Below are 14,819 nucleotides of genomic sequence, written 5' to 3'. Positions count from 1 at the left end.
TAGAAAAGAAACAAAAATGTATATATATACGTACAAAGAGTTGAAACAATAAGGTTGATCGTTAAGAAATATTGTAAGGTAATTGTATTTTCTTAATCATGCAACTACATGTATAAAGTGTTGTTCACTTACTATTTCCGCTTTTATAATAGTTAATATATATAATTGCCTTTGAACAAAAGCACTAGGTAAACAGAAACATAAAACATATAAACTACGCAATTGTCTTTAATGAACTTTTACATGACCACGTTTTATTAGAAACGAAAGAATGTAGTGTCTAATTTGACAATATAAACGTCAATCTGGACAAAGTAACTTATTGGTATGTAGACGCATCTCAAGAAAATGTCTCAAGAATTAGTTCAATGATGAAATATGGTAACTTTGCTTCACAAAGGAACTCCAGTCCCGGTCAGCAAACAATGATATGCGCACTAAATTACATATCTAGTCTGCTACAAAGAGATAAGAGCTGATAGGCACAATGCCTAAAGTTTATCTGCCAATTTTACATGTAGGTGTCACTTGCTAAAGTATTCCAAAAGTCGTTATCTTTCTCAATAAATTTTGCATACACTAATGTTTAACACGTTAACTGCTTTATCAAAGAAAAAATACAAAATAAATAAGGCGTGTTTTTATGCAAATGTGACTTTGGTTCAAGCTTCAGATACTACACAACGTTAGTTTGAAAGTTATGGTCATTTTAGCAATCATGGACTCCATTAAAATAATTATTATAATTAATTAATTAATTATTATTAGTTCCGCTTTAGACGGTGTTAGAATGCATGGGAAAGTTAGTATTTCCTGAGTTCCCACTAACATAATGATATACAGTCTAACCGAATCTGCTGTAATTATATGTACTAAACTTGGTTGCGCTCTGTGCTTCCAGAGAATCATATATTACCTTCAAAATATCATTTATTAAGTATGGCGAGGTTGCTTTTTAAAAAGTCGTCCTGTGCTAGAACTTAGAGCGGTAATCATTGCCTGTCCTCTTGGACCATGCTACCTTGTAAATAAGTATTGCTTGGGCCAACTTTGTTCTTTCAGACTTCAAAAGTTTTTTTTTTTTTTTTCACAAATATGATCGACGCAACATGCTTCTGATATCCATCAACTAGTCGAAAATGACATTTGTGGTATCGGACAGGTAAATAGATCTAACTTTTGCGTGAAACAAATAAAGATGCTATGTATATCTCAGATTAAAGAGAAGTTCAGTGTTTAAATATGTCGTGTCCAGATTTTACGCCAAGTTTCAGGTGGCCTTTAACTCTTAATGAAGTTTCATTCACTAAAATCTTCGGACTGCTAGAGTTGTGGCCAAAAATCATAAAAGTTGATTAATCAAGGGCCATAGCTCTGCTGAAAATCATCAAACCGAAAAATGCAGATAATACGCACCACGAGGATTGGCACTGATTACTCTTGTAAGGTTTGGTGGAAATCTGCTTAATGATAATAGGAGAAGTGGCCAAAATATGAATCAAGCGCCGTAAGTCTGCTGAAATCATTAAACTTGAAAATGCTGACGATAATATTATGCGCTACTAGGATTGGCAATGTTAGGTGTAAATCCGTCCTGTGGTGATGGAGGAGTTACATGGACAAACTTTGTGACAGACAGACAGGCAAACAGACAACACTAAATCAATATGTCTCCGCCACAACATTGAGAGACATAATGATTTGTAGTTACGTCTTTTAGCCTAGTGGCATCCTCACGGATTAAAGTTCTCTATGCAGTGGTAAATATTTTCCTTTTAATAACATAATCTCTCGATAAACATTGTGTGTTTGAAAAAAAAAGAGACTGCCAACAGCGAGGAGCAAACCCCCGGCCCTGAGGAAAATATTGCAGCATTCTAAACCACCGCCTTTGACCTCTCCGCCATCAGTGAAGTTGACTTGAATGTGGGTATTTCTATTATGACCATAGACGACATCGTATGTGTCCCGACCCTGTTGGTATATTTGACTGCGCAACACCAACCAACTTCGGATCAATTCTTGCATTTCTTGAATAATAAATTGTGTTGAAACGTTCGTAGTAATTACGTTTACGTTTCATGGCATTAAAGCCGCTATAAAGGTCCGGAATAAGATTTATATTCTCCCCCAATACACGCCATATGTTGTCAAATACATGTGTCGATAATTTTAATAATTATTGCGCGTAAGTGTACTGAATTAAATCATTTTAAATAGGGATATACTAATGTCAAATTATTCAGTCTGATGTTTACTTCAAAACTGACCTTCCCACTGCATGTCAGATCACCACAGTGAACAAGTGTGTGAAGTTTCAATCCATTCTCATAAGTGGGTTCTGAGGTACCAGTTTGCTTACAAAAACCAAAAGGCACTGACCTCCAGATTTTGGCTGAAATGATCTTTCTTTAGAATTGACCATATTATGAACATTAGTCTTAGAATATGAGTTTTTACTTCTAAACTATCTTAAAAATGCTAAATCGAGAAGAAAAGAAAAGATGCCCGAGTCAAAAATAGAACCGGGCCGCAACGGCAGCTGTCTTTACTAATACACAACAGAGGAATATGTATCTAACGTCGTTAGATATAATATGGTTATTATAATAGTAGCTCGATCTGGGATGCTGTATTCGACTCGAGTGGATTTTTGCCAGGCACGCAAGCTACTGTTATAATGACCCTTTTATTATATACCTCCAACTTTTTGTTTGTTGTTTTGTTATTGAACGAAATCTTCAATGTTTATCGATGTTAAAATTAACTTTAGTCCAGTTTTTATGTGTTCTATTTATTGAACTGTGTGCAGCATACAATACAAAAGGTACAATACGGAATTTTTTCTGTCTGTTCATATTTACTTGTCAAATACAAGCCGATTTTTTTATAGAATTTATATAGGTATATAATAAAGATGCAGTTTACTTAGAGTAAAAGCTTACAAACCCTTTTTTAATTTTCAATATTTCAATATTTCTACTAATAACTAATTTTCATGTGTCTCCATAACATATTTATATATATATAAAGAATGAAATATATATCTAATTTTCAAAGGTTTTTTTTTAAGAAATATAGCATTAATTTCCTGATACTTAAGATATTTTTTCTCTCCTTTTTGTTGTCGAACGATCTGGAGGCCAGTGTCTTTAAAACAAAATTGCTACGTCGAAAAACGGGCATAATTTTGATTAAAGGCAAAATAAAGTTATGGAACCTGTGTAAGATAGTTTATAAATAATTTGAAAGTGAATCAGTGTGTGAAGTTTCAATCCATTCAGAATGAGTCCACCTTATTTGTCGAGTTTTTGTGTCTTCGTTTTTATGTGTTGGCGGGACGAAAGCAAGAAAACACGACACATTCTACGAGAAAACTTGGCGTTTGTAAGGCGTCGGCACGTCACATTTATCTGTCGAGTTTTCGTGTTGGCGCCCTTTATTTGTTGTGTTGTCATGACTTTGCCCTGCCTTATTTGTCGATTTTTTTAATTATGCTTTTATTCTTGCCCGACGACACGAAAACAAGAAAATATCTTATTTGTCTAGTTTTGTTTTTTTTCGTGTTTGCGTTTTGTGTCTGCCGATTGACATACGCAGAAATCAGCCACCAAAGGTGACCACGTGTGCATAGTAGCAGTTGAAATCATAACACTCAACGGGAAAGACAATGTTGTTGTAATATTATTCTGATAGGATTTCTAAAATCATTTAAAGAAGTGAAAATATTTACAAAATCGATTTAAACATGATAAACCCAGACCCCGCGCATTAACCCCCTCACTCTATCGCTCCCCATACTCCAAAAAATTACTTGTTTACTATTTGTAGGATTTGTGTCTTAGATATATTTGTCAATATTCACCCCCTTTCCCAGCCTTACACTCCTTCCCCAACCCACACCCACAAACACACAATGTCATTACCAACCTGTATTTGAAACTGACCCGCACGCTTAGCTCAATAGGGAGAGATCGCGGGGTCGCGAGTTCGATTCTCGGGTGGGCCGTATGTTCTCCGTGACGTTTTGATAAAAGGCATTGTGTCTGAAATCATTTGTCCTTCACCTCTAATTCATGTGGGGAAGTTGGTAGTTACTTGCAGAGAACAGGTTTGTACTGGTAAAGAATCCAGGAACACTGGTTAGGTTAACTGCCCGCCGTTACGTAACTGAAATACTGTTAAAAACGGCGTTAAACTCAACACAGATAACCAAAAAGAATGTATTTGAAACTTTAAAATCTTCCTGTCAGAAAACACTGGCCCTATTTCAAAGTAATTTGTAATCTTTGTCAAAACTGTCCAAGCAAGCTGTAAAAGTAAGATGAGCGATCTAGGGTCATCAAGGCCAGCTTGTTTCTACATACTCCAGCAATTAGTATAAAGATGATTGTTCGTACAACGTTAACATGTTGACAACCCTTAAGAAAGTATACAACATTGTATGAGTTTGATTTCTGTCGGGCTTAAAGCTAACACCATTTTACTACTTTATTATAAATTGCTGATATGTTTTAGTTTTAGACAGGCAGTGTATTGCGGCTTATAATGGTGTACAATTTCCTGCGACATTTAGCGTTAAATGTGCAGCATATAGCGGCAGATGATTTTGCGACAGTTAGCGGTGGTTGCGACATTTAACGTCAACCTTGCGACATTAAAGGGCGGTTGTGACATTTAGTGGTGGTGCGACATTTAACCGTGCCACGTCCAGTACCTTGATAATTCCTCTTTGTTCCTATAGTATATTTCTCGATTTTAAAAATCCGTAAGTTTATAAAAATTACATAACGTCACGCTGCAAATGATAAAACAAACCCGAAACTAAACATTGTTATTTGTCTTTGAAACGACATGACGTCTTTCCTGTTTACGGTGTGTTTAAATACGCTGCTGTAACAAAATAGTTCTAAAAAGAAAATCGTTCGTTTGATTTTATTTTTACTATTGTTTCTCCAACATAGTATGCAAGAAAAAGATTCTATCACAGGATGTACTAGTATGCGCAGATGGAAATATCCGTCTCTCGGGTAACTGTTTATGCGGTAACTCCGTTACAGCCTTAAACACCTACCCCCGAGGCCGAATATTCCCATCTGCATCTACAACCAGTGAAAGAATGTTAAAATCCACCATATTCAAGAAGTCTGGAGGGACGGGGATACCTATCGGATTCCAGAGCATATCTGTCAGGTGTAAAACTTTCCTATACAGAACTCTCATTCAAATGTTGGTAGTTTTAGATGGAGAAGCTGGCTCTCGAGCGCAGGATCGCTTTACGTTCGTGGACCTACGTCAACAATTGAAGGACTTGTGTAACGCGTGTATTTTGGACGCAACTTTGGAAATATATATTATAAATTGATTGACGTGGGCTTGATAAAGTTTTAAAAGTGTTGTATTTTTTATATTGTTCGTCATTCAAAATGTAATGATTAGTTTCGCATGTTTCATTTCGTTTCATATTTCTTGTTTCGTAAAGAAAAAGCAAGGAAAATGTTGTACATTGTCTGGAAATATTCAAAGAATAACATATTTCAGTACTTACCTCACCTTGATACAGGAAGACGCAATGATTGTTGTTTTGTTATCACCATGTTTTTTCCTTTGTGAAGAACTTCTGATGATTAAAACAGGAATATATCACTGACACTTACATTTGGAAATTTGTAAATTTCAGTACAATGGCACATTTTTACATACCTTACGAAATGTGGTCAGTAGCATATCGAGTTTTCACTTGATCTCAGTAAGATCGTTTCTCATTATTTTGAAACTATGATATATATCGGACCTTGCATATACCTACCGATCTTATACCAAAGTATTGTGTTACCGTATTTTTGTCGTATTTAAAAAAAAAAGAAATCAATGTGTTAAAGTAAATAATAATTTTTGAACGCATTGTAAGATTTTAACAAACGCATCGTGCTACACTTATAACCTTATAACTCCTTTTAAAGGTAATGTAAATATCAGTTGTAACAATGGATTCATTCGAAGAGCAGTATAACAGTTCAGTCGTATGTGGTATGTTTATATAATAGGATTATAAGTACCGCACAGTATTATGACGTTTTTATTTTTAGCAACAGGTAAATAAACAATAAAAAAATTAGCAATCTCTTTTAAAATAAAAGATATAAGAATGAATTCAAAAGTTGGCTTGATGGCGCAGTAGGCTGAGTGGATATATAGACATATTATCATTTTGTAGTGATAGTTTTGATGGTTCGAACCTTGCATCCGTCCATTTTTTTTTTTTTTTTTTTTTTCATTTTACATTTTAATTTACATTCTTTGTGTAAGTTTGTTTTCCTCTGGTTTCGAATTCATTCACAAAATCTTCAATTGTTAAATCATATAAAAGATGAAGCGTATTTAAACATAATTACGTGTTAACCGTGACGTTTATATAAGTAAGTGAATAAGTTACTACTAGATTAACCAACTCGTGTTGTTTTAGTTGAATCGCATTAAAAATAATAGAAATTAAATACGATTTAAAAAAAAAATACGGGTCGGTCTGGGAATCAAACCGTTACCGCTCGGCCAACGAGGAATTACTGTTTGCATCGTAAACGTAGTGTATTGACTTAAATTTAAGCTATCGTTTTGTTTGTTTACATTTCAAAGCGCCTTATTACTGTGCGATACCTATAGTGGCTATTGTTACGGTGTTTTGACACACCTGAACTGTGTAGATATAATAACCTGTTCTGTATTCACATACTTTTATCTGCTACGCGAATTACAGTATGATCCGTATGTCTGCACTCAATGTAAATAATTACTGTTTAAACGCATTTATAAATCCACATTACCCTGTCTCTCTTTACGTAATACGTAAAGACTATGTATTATTTCTGCTGTTATATATTTCCTAGTACATGCATTTTTTATCATATATATAGTCCGTTCAATCCGGTCTGTTCTCTTATCATATTTTGGGCCATATTCATAGTCGTCCCTCAAACTCACACTTGACTCAAACTTGGGTAAGTATCACTCAAGTGGGCATTGAGTAGACCTTGCAGGAGTGTGAGTGAAATTCTAATGTCATATTCATAAATCTCACTCAATCTTAACTTTCGGAAGGGCAATTCAAGTATTGATTTCATTGAACACAACGGATTTAGCGGATTATAACGGTATATATGACAATAACATTGAAGGTATGCAAAAGGGTTGATCATTATTTTGTACATAATGTTATATTTGCAAAGTCGGAAGTTGTCATCTTATTGCCTGTCTGTATGTTTTTCCGTCTGTCCATTTGTTTTATAATACGTTCATCCGTCTGTCTATTCATCTGTATTAGTAGACCGAGTAATTTGCCTGTATATCTGTTTTGAAGTAGTTTGCATCAATTTACTGTCCTTTAACTTTTTTGCCTTTTCGTCGTCTTCTACCAAATACATTAAAAAAAAACAACATTCCGTTGCCCCCACCCCCCACCCCCCTCCATCCCCGAAAAAAATACTTTTACAAATCTGTACTTTTGCCTGAAATACATATATATACACACGACACGGTTATCATACCTTCAAATGAATTAAAGATCGTAAATTTATCATCTAAACATGCATTTTGATATTTGAGAAACACCCAAGTGTCTCAAGGACCTCCCTTAACAATCACTCACACTCGGGAGTTGACTCGACTGTCACTCACCTTTATGAATACAAATTGAATCTTTCTTGAGTAAAGGCGTGACCGTTAGGCAGTTTATTTGAGTGTACTCAATGAGTGAAGTTGGAGAATGGTCTATGAATATAGCCCTACGTCTGTTTCTTCATGATATCTCGTCTGTTCTGTCATTGCAGCTCGTCTGTTCTATCATTATATCGCGCCTGTTTTTATCATTATATCCCGTTTGTTCCACACATCCTGTCTGTTTTATCATTACGTCGCCTCTGTTTCTCCATTACATCCCGTCTGTTTAATCATTATATCCTATCTGCTCTTTCCGCCACGTGCTTCTTTATCGTAACTATATATAGACTATCCTTCTGTTTCTTATTAAATCATTGAATATGTTGGTATTTCTGACTTCTTATAATGACGTACAAGGCAAGGCCGGATATGTTGTGTGTTTCTGTGTTTGTACATGGTTTAGAGTCGTTTTCCACAGTATTTAAGTTAGGAAATGACGGGCAGTTGACCTTACAAGTGTTCCTGGATTCTATACCGGTACTAATCTGTTTTCCACAAGTAAAAAACAACTTCTCCACATCAATCAAACGTAGAGGACGAGTGATCGAAGAAACAATTGTTTTTTTATCAAATCGTCACAGAGTACATCGAAGTCTCGAACAGCACATATCTACGAATCGAGAGGTCGTGAGTTCTATTATGTTTTCTGTGCCGCTTTGATAAAACACATTATGTCTGGGAATCATTCTTCTTCCACACCTATTACTTAATTATAACCAGTTTGTTCAATAATTCATTGAGTTAGTTCTTCCCGCAATAATCCAGGTATAATTGGGGGTTGAATATTGACCTAGGACTATCTGCAAGAGGGGATACATGGAAATGAAATAATAAGTTTAAGAGAATCTGAAACAACATGCTTCAACATGATCAAATCAAGACTTATATATCATACTCCGTCTTAAGGTGGTATCACGTTTTGAATTTCCGGTGAATAATAAATATTAACGAATAAGTTTCCTTTGTCCACCACAAAGGAACAATTCTTATATCTTAATATTGAGGTTTGGTACCTTTATTACAGACAATAAACTAAATCAATAGAAATTCTTACGTGACTTCAGTGTGCTCAACAAACCAATTTCAAGCACAAATATTAATATGGAATGTAAAGTAAGTTACACACTACAATCAAAACAATGCCCTACCAAGATACTTACAAAACAATGCATATGCAGAATGGAGAGATAAAAATAATTTTGACATTTCGTGAAAATTAATGATAATTTTTGACAGGTGTATGATGACTCATGACCTAATTAAATTTTTTGTGTTATTTCTACCTTCCAGTTTGATTTTCTTAAAATGGATCTTCTATATTGCAGTTTACAACTCATAAATTAAAACAATAAATCACGTAAGAATTCCTATTGTTTCAGACATTTGTCACTAATTAGAGCAAATCACAGTGTTGCAGTCATACAAAACACATCCCTTATTTTCACATAGATATTGAGGATTTACCTAATGAACACATGTATTGGAAGATGAATTTTAATATCGATTGTGTATTGCAATACTCAGCCGTGACGTGACCTTAATTGTTATATTTACAACAATAAAAGTTATTTTTTTAATTGCTTTTCATAATTTAAAAATTTAGGTACTATCTCTAAATAGTCATAATTGCAATGAAGTACCTAACATATTAGTATGATCAGTTGAGTCATTGCAGATGTATACAGCTTTTGACTTTGAAAAAAAATGTGTGTATACAGCATAATGAGTGAATAAATGTTTTTGTGCGAGAATTACTTTTACTGTAAAGTGTGGGTTCAAATGTAACTGCATAGACATTATCTCACAAAAAAGTAAAATAAGAATACAGGGTATATTGTTTTAAGTTATGTCTTAATTGATATCTTAATACCTGACAAAGCCTCATTGCAGTGGTATTAATCTAATTTAGTGATAGCCCTTGTATTTTCAAATAGTTAAAACAAAACAATAGTCCCGATGAATCAGCGGAATACTGGTATGTAAGTAGTAAGCTGTTTTATTAGTCTAAATATGTTCAATCATTTTGGGCTATATTCATAGTCGTTACTCAAACTCACACTTGACTCAAACTTGGGTATGTATCACTCAAGTGGACCTCGAGTAGACCTTGCGGGAGTGTGAGTGGAGTTCGAAAGTCATATTCATAAATTCCACTCAATCTTAACTTTCGGAAGGACAGCTCGAGTAATGGTTTCATTGTACACAATGGATTTAGAGAATTATAACGGTTTATATGACAATAACATCAAAGATAGCAAAAGTGCTGATCATTATTTTTGTATTGAAAGTTGTCATCTTATTGCTCGTCTGTATGTTTATCCGTCCGTTCGTTCGTCAATTTGTTTTGTTTTACGTCCTTCCGTCCGTTCGTCCGTCCATCAGCCAGTCTACTCATCTGCATTAATAGAATTAGTAGAATTTAATTTATATTTAGAAATATAGAGTTAAATTTTCTCTGAAATTGAAATTTATTTGAACAACTGAATTTTGAACTCTGCCATTAATTGTTGGTGTTTCCCGAATGCCAGCCCGCGTATTTATTTTTTTTTTAATTTCAATTACTAAAAACATAATTGAGCCGCACCATGAGAAAACCAACATAGTGCGTTTGCGACCAGCATGGATCCAGACCAACCTGCGCATCGGCGCAGTCAGGTCATGATCCATACGGTTCGCTAATAGTTTCTCTATTCTCAGCATGGATCCTGACCAGACAGCAGACGTACTATGTTGGTTTTCTCATGGCGCGGCTCATATCTTTTATAAAATAAATGTTTCCGTAATGATAGGTTCTTCATGACATTTAATTTGACGGATTGTTTATATTTTTTCAGTATGAATTATTGAAGAAAAAAAATTAACCGATATCTAGGTTGTGAAATGTAAATATTATTTACTACGACGTGTGTTTCTGGGAGTGACTGATGAGCCCCGTCAGATTAGGTTTCGTAGATGTATATTTGATTTCCTGTATCTATCTTTAACCGTTTTTATTAATTCAACCGTCTTTTAATTTGTTGGGTATTTTTACGTTTTCGTCGTCCTCAACAACATGTATTAAAAAAAAAGAACTAAATATATTTTTTCCAAAATACCTTGCACAAATATGAACTTTCGCTTTTACATGACACTGTTATCTTACCTTCGAATTAATTAAATATTGTAAATTTATCATCTAAACGTACATTATAAGACCTTGAGAAACACTCAAGGGTCCCCAGGACCTCCCTTAACATTCACTCACTCTTGGGAGTTGACTCGACTGTCACTAACCTTTATGAATACCAATGGAATCTTTCCTGAGTAAAGACGTGACCGTTAGGCAATTTATTTGAGTGTACTCAATGAGTGGTGTTGGAGTTTTGTCTATGAATATAGCCCTTTGATTAGGTTAAAAGAAGTTTTTCCTGGGGGAAGTTTAGCTAATCAGGTATTAAGCAGTAATGGCAGTGAAACACGCATTGGTCGGAATGACAGTATAGAACAGAGCACAAGCAGCAAGGTGGACAACGGCGAGGCCCTTCACATCATAACAGAGGAACTTTAGTGGAAGATCTTAAAATTCCACATAAAGGTCGTGCTAAAACGAGGAAAAATAACTTTTATTTCTTCTTGTACAAGTGATATGCGTTGCACAGTCTGAGATATCGCTATTATAAGTTTTCATTTAGGTATAAACAAAATCAGGTGTTTTTGATTATGCGCGTGTGTGTGCGTGCGTGCGTGCGTGTGTTTTATATTCTGTAGTGTGTTTTGTATTCTGTATATTGGGTTTCTTTTTATTTTAAACTTAGATATTTCTCTAGATGAATTATGTGCATTAGTTTTAGAACATGTATCTTTTGCTACATATATTTTCATTTTCTAAATGTTACAGTTTTGACCATTATATATGGATAACGCACGCCCGTCTATATTTTCTTTAAACGACAACTCTGCACAATCATTTGGAAATTGATAAAACTAGCCTAGACGTTCCTTGGTGGTCATCTTCCAGATGTGTGCGAAAAGTTCCGCATTGCTGCATAGCTAATGCTTACTGTAGAAAAATCCTAAAACAACATCTCCTCCAAAATAATTAGTCTCATTTTGAAAAAAAATCACAGAAAAGTTCCATGGGTGATCCTCTACCAATAATTAATTATAGTTTGCTACAAAAAATGGCTGCCTGGAGGAGTATTCATTTTACCTACATGTAAGTTCTTTCAACTTTAAAACTCTTCTCGTCAGAAACTGCTGCTCCAATTTCAATATAAATTTACAGAAAATCTTTTTGGATGACGCTTTATCGTCAGATTTTCAAATCAAAAACAAGGCTACAGTTACCTTATATGCATATAGTGGAAACTTTATATTTCTTCTTGTCAAATCATGTGGGTCCGATCTTGAAATAACTTTCACAGAAATGTGCATTTTGTGACCACATACGATAAGTCAAAATCATAATATTCCGATTTTCAGGAAAATGGCCACCAGAGTTTAATGTACAAATATCTTTAAACCCGGTTTTCTCCTAAACTATTTGCGTGATTTTGAAATACGTTCACAGAAATGTTTCATTTATGATCCTCTAAAATATGTCTGGGTTGGGTCTTGCTTCTCTGTACTGCTACTGTTGAAATATTCTGCGCTGAATTTGCCTGTCACCTCAAAACATTATTTAGCAAATACGTTTCTTGCTAACCTATTAGAGCTGTAAAACTGTTTCTCATGGTTTCTTGTTTTCTGTTGTTATCTACAGAATCCAAATTAATTGACTGGACCACCTAACGCGTAAAACTAGAGATTATTCAGATGTTATAGCAGAGAGCATATATTTACGATATTGTAGAATAAATGTCAAAAATGCCTTTAAAATAGATAGATGTGTAGAGAAACTGGACTTAATAGAATACATACTTTTGAATTTCTTTGTTCAAACATGTCAACTTTTTAAATAGTATGTTGACAGTGAGCAAGCCGCTGCAAAAGACGGCGTTTTCTCTCCCCAGAAGGTTTTGTTTTATTTCTTGTAGACAAGCATATGAAAATATTATACAATGTCAATGTACAACATTAAATTGAAAGACTCAAGGTAGTCTTCTAAATGTAAATGTCGGTTTAATGTACATGATGCATCACAAAATATTCTAGTTGGACTGTTAGAAATAAAGAGATGGCACTTGTGAAGTTTACCGAGTTTTATTAAATTAAATGTTTATTCATTTAAGTCAGTTTTTACTTTTTCTTCTCAAAATTAGGCGTTTCTCAAGAAACGCTATAAAGTGAAAATACCAAACACCATCCATTTATTTCAGAATTGGAGAGTCCCCGTAATTATACTGGACAGGTTGCGGCTCTAGGGCTCCACATTTGTCATCACAAAGCGAACTTCGTTTTTCACCGACGTCTGTGACGTTCTGCAAGTTAAACTACTTGCCTTTCGTCATTGCTCTATCTATATATGTAACGATTTAAACCTAAATTTAATTTTTTTTGGACCTAATCTCTTATATTCACCCGAATAAAACCAGTCCGAATGAGCGGTAGACACGCCTTGTTTAAAACAGATGCCTTATATAATATGCATTACGAAACCTTCTTTGATCAAATTTGCCAAATGTATGGATGGGGCATATTTAAATTCCTTGAGTTATATAAAAGGTGGTCATTCTACTAAACTTGGGTTCCAGTTCTGCATCATTTAAGGTTTTTATTTACACGTAATTCTGACCAAGTTTGGTGACCAGTTTATTAAAATAAAAGGGGTTTAATTTCCTATATTTTTCTGTGACAGCCGAACAATGTGTAAACATTAGAGCAAACTTGATGATAATCTTACGACCTTTGCGCGTAACAGAAATTAAAGAGGATAGAATTATATGACGAAAATCCCAAGTACCTGTGGCGGAATTCGAATCACTCAGCCAAAGAGGGGACTTCCTGTCAGAGATTGGTTTTAAACGTACGGGCTATTCGTAAGCGACCGTAACACAACACCTCTTCAAAGAAGTCATCATTTATAATGCCGTGTAAAAAAACAAGGATAAATATCAAACAGTGTAAGCCATTTTTGCATAGAAAGTGCCAACTTCGGCACGAGATAAAGTCCGTATCCCGGACGAGCCCCAATCTTGCGACCTTTGAAAATTAAAGAGGATAGAATTATATGACAAAATATCACAAGTGTCTGCGGCGGGATTCGAACCCGGGTCGCACGGGTGGAAGTTTCATGCTTTACCCACTGAACCAAAGAGTCGACTCCCTGACGTAGTTGCCAGAGATTGGCTTTAAACTTGCGGACTATGCGTAAGCGACCGTAACACTTCCCCTCTTTATAGAAGTCATCATTTATTATGCCGAGTAAGCCATTTTGGAATGGAAAGTGCCATTTTTGGCACGAGATAAAGTCCGTATCCCGAACGAACCCCCATTTTACGACCTTTGCGCGTGACAGAAATTAAAGAGGATAGAATCATTTGACGAAATATCCCAAGTACCTGTGGCAGGATTCGAACCCGGATCGCGTGGGTGGAAGTCCAATGCTCTAAACATTGAGCCAAAGAGTCGACCCCCTGAGATTGGCTTTAAACTTACGAGCTATGCGTAAGCGACCGTAACAATAAGTAGTTGTTTAGATGATATTCTATTCCTAGCTCTGGTGTCCCCTAAAAGGGACAAAGTTACAAAAGTTAAATACATTTCAATGGCATAAGAGCCTATAGTGATGCTACCGACAAAATTTTATGAAGATCCATCTAGCACTTCACGAAGAGAAGTCGTTTAAAGGTATTTATATCTTTAGCTCTAGTGGCCCTTAGAAGGGGCCCAGTGTCTCTATTTGAATGAATCTGGAGAGGATCTTAAATTGGTTCAGCGATCAAGTTTGATGAAGATCCATCCATTGGTTTATGAGAAGAAATCGCTTCAAGTTATTCTGTATTTCAAGCTCTAGAGACCCCTAAAATCGGCCAAGTGCCTCCGTTTGAACAAATTTCGGAAAGAACCTAATGGTGATCCTACAGACCAAGTATGCTGAAGATCCATCAAGCGGCTCATGAGAAGAAATCGTTTAAATGTATTTCTTTTATTACCTCTAGTGCACCCTTAAAGAGGCCAAGTGC

This window comes from Mercenaria mercenaria, chromosome 18 (genome assembly GCF_021730395.1).
Source record: "Mercenaria mercenaria strain notata chromosome 18, MADL_Memer_1, whole genome shotgun sequence".
NCBI lineage: Eukaryota > Metazoa > Mollusca > Bivalvia > Venerida > Veneridae > Mercenaria > Mercenaria mercenaria.
The sequence above is the reverse complement of the archived record's forward strand: the minus strand, read 5'-3'. Positions refer to the sequence as shown.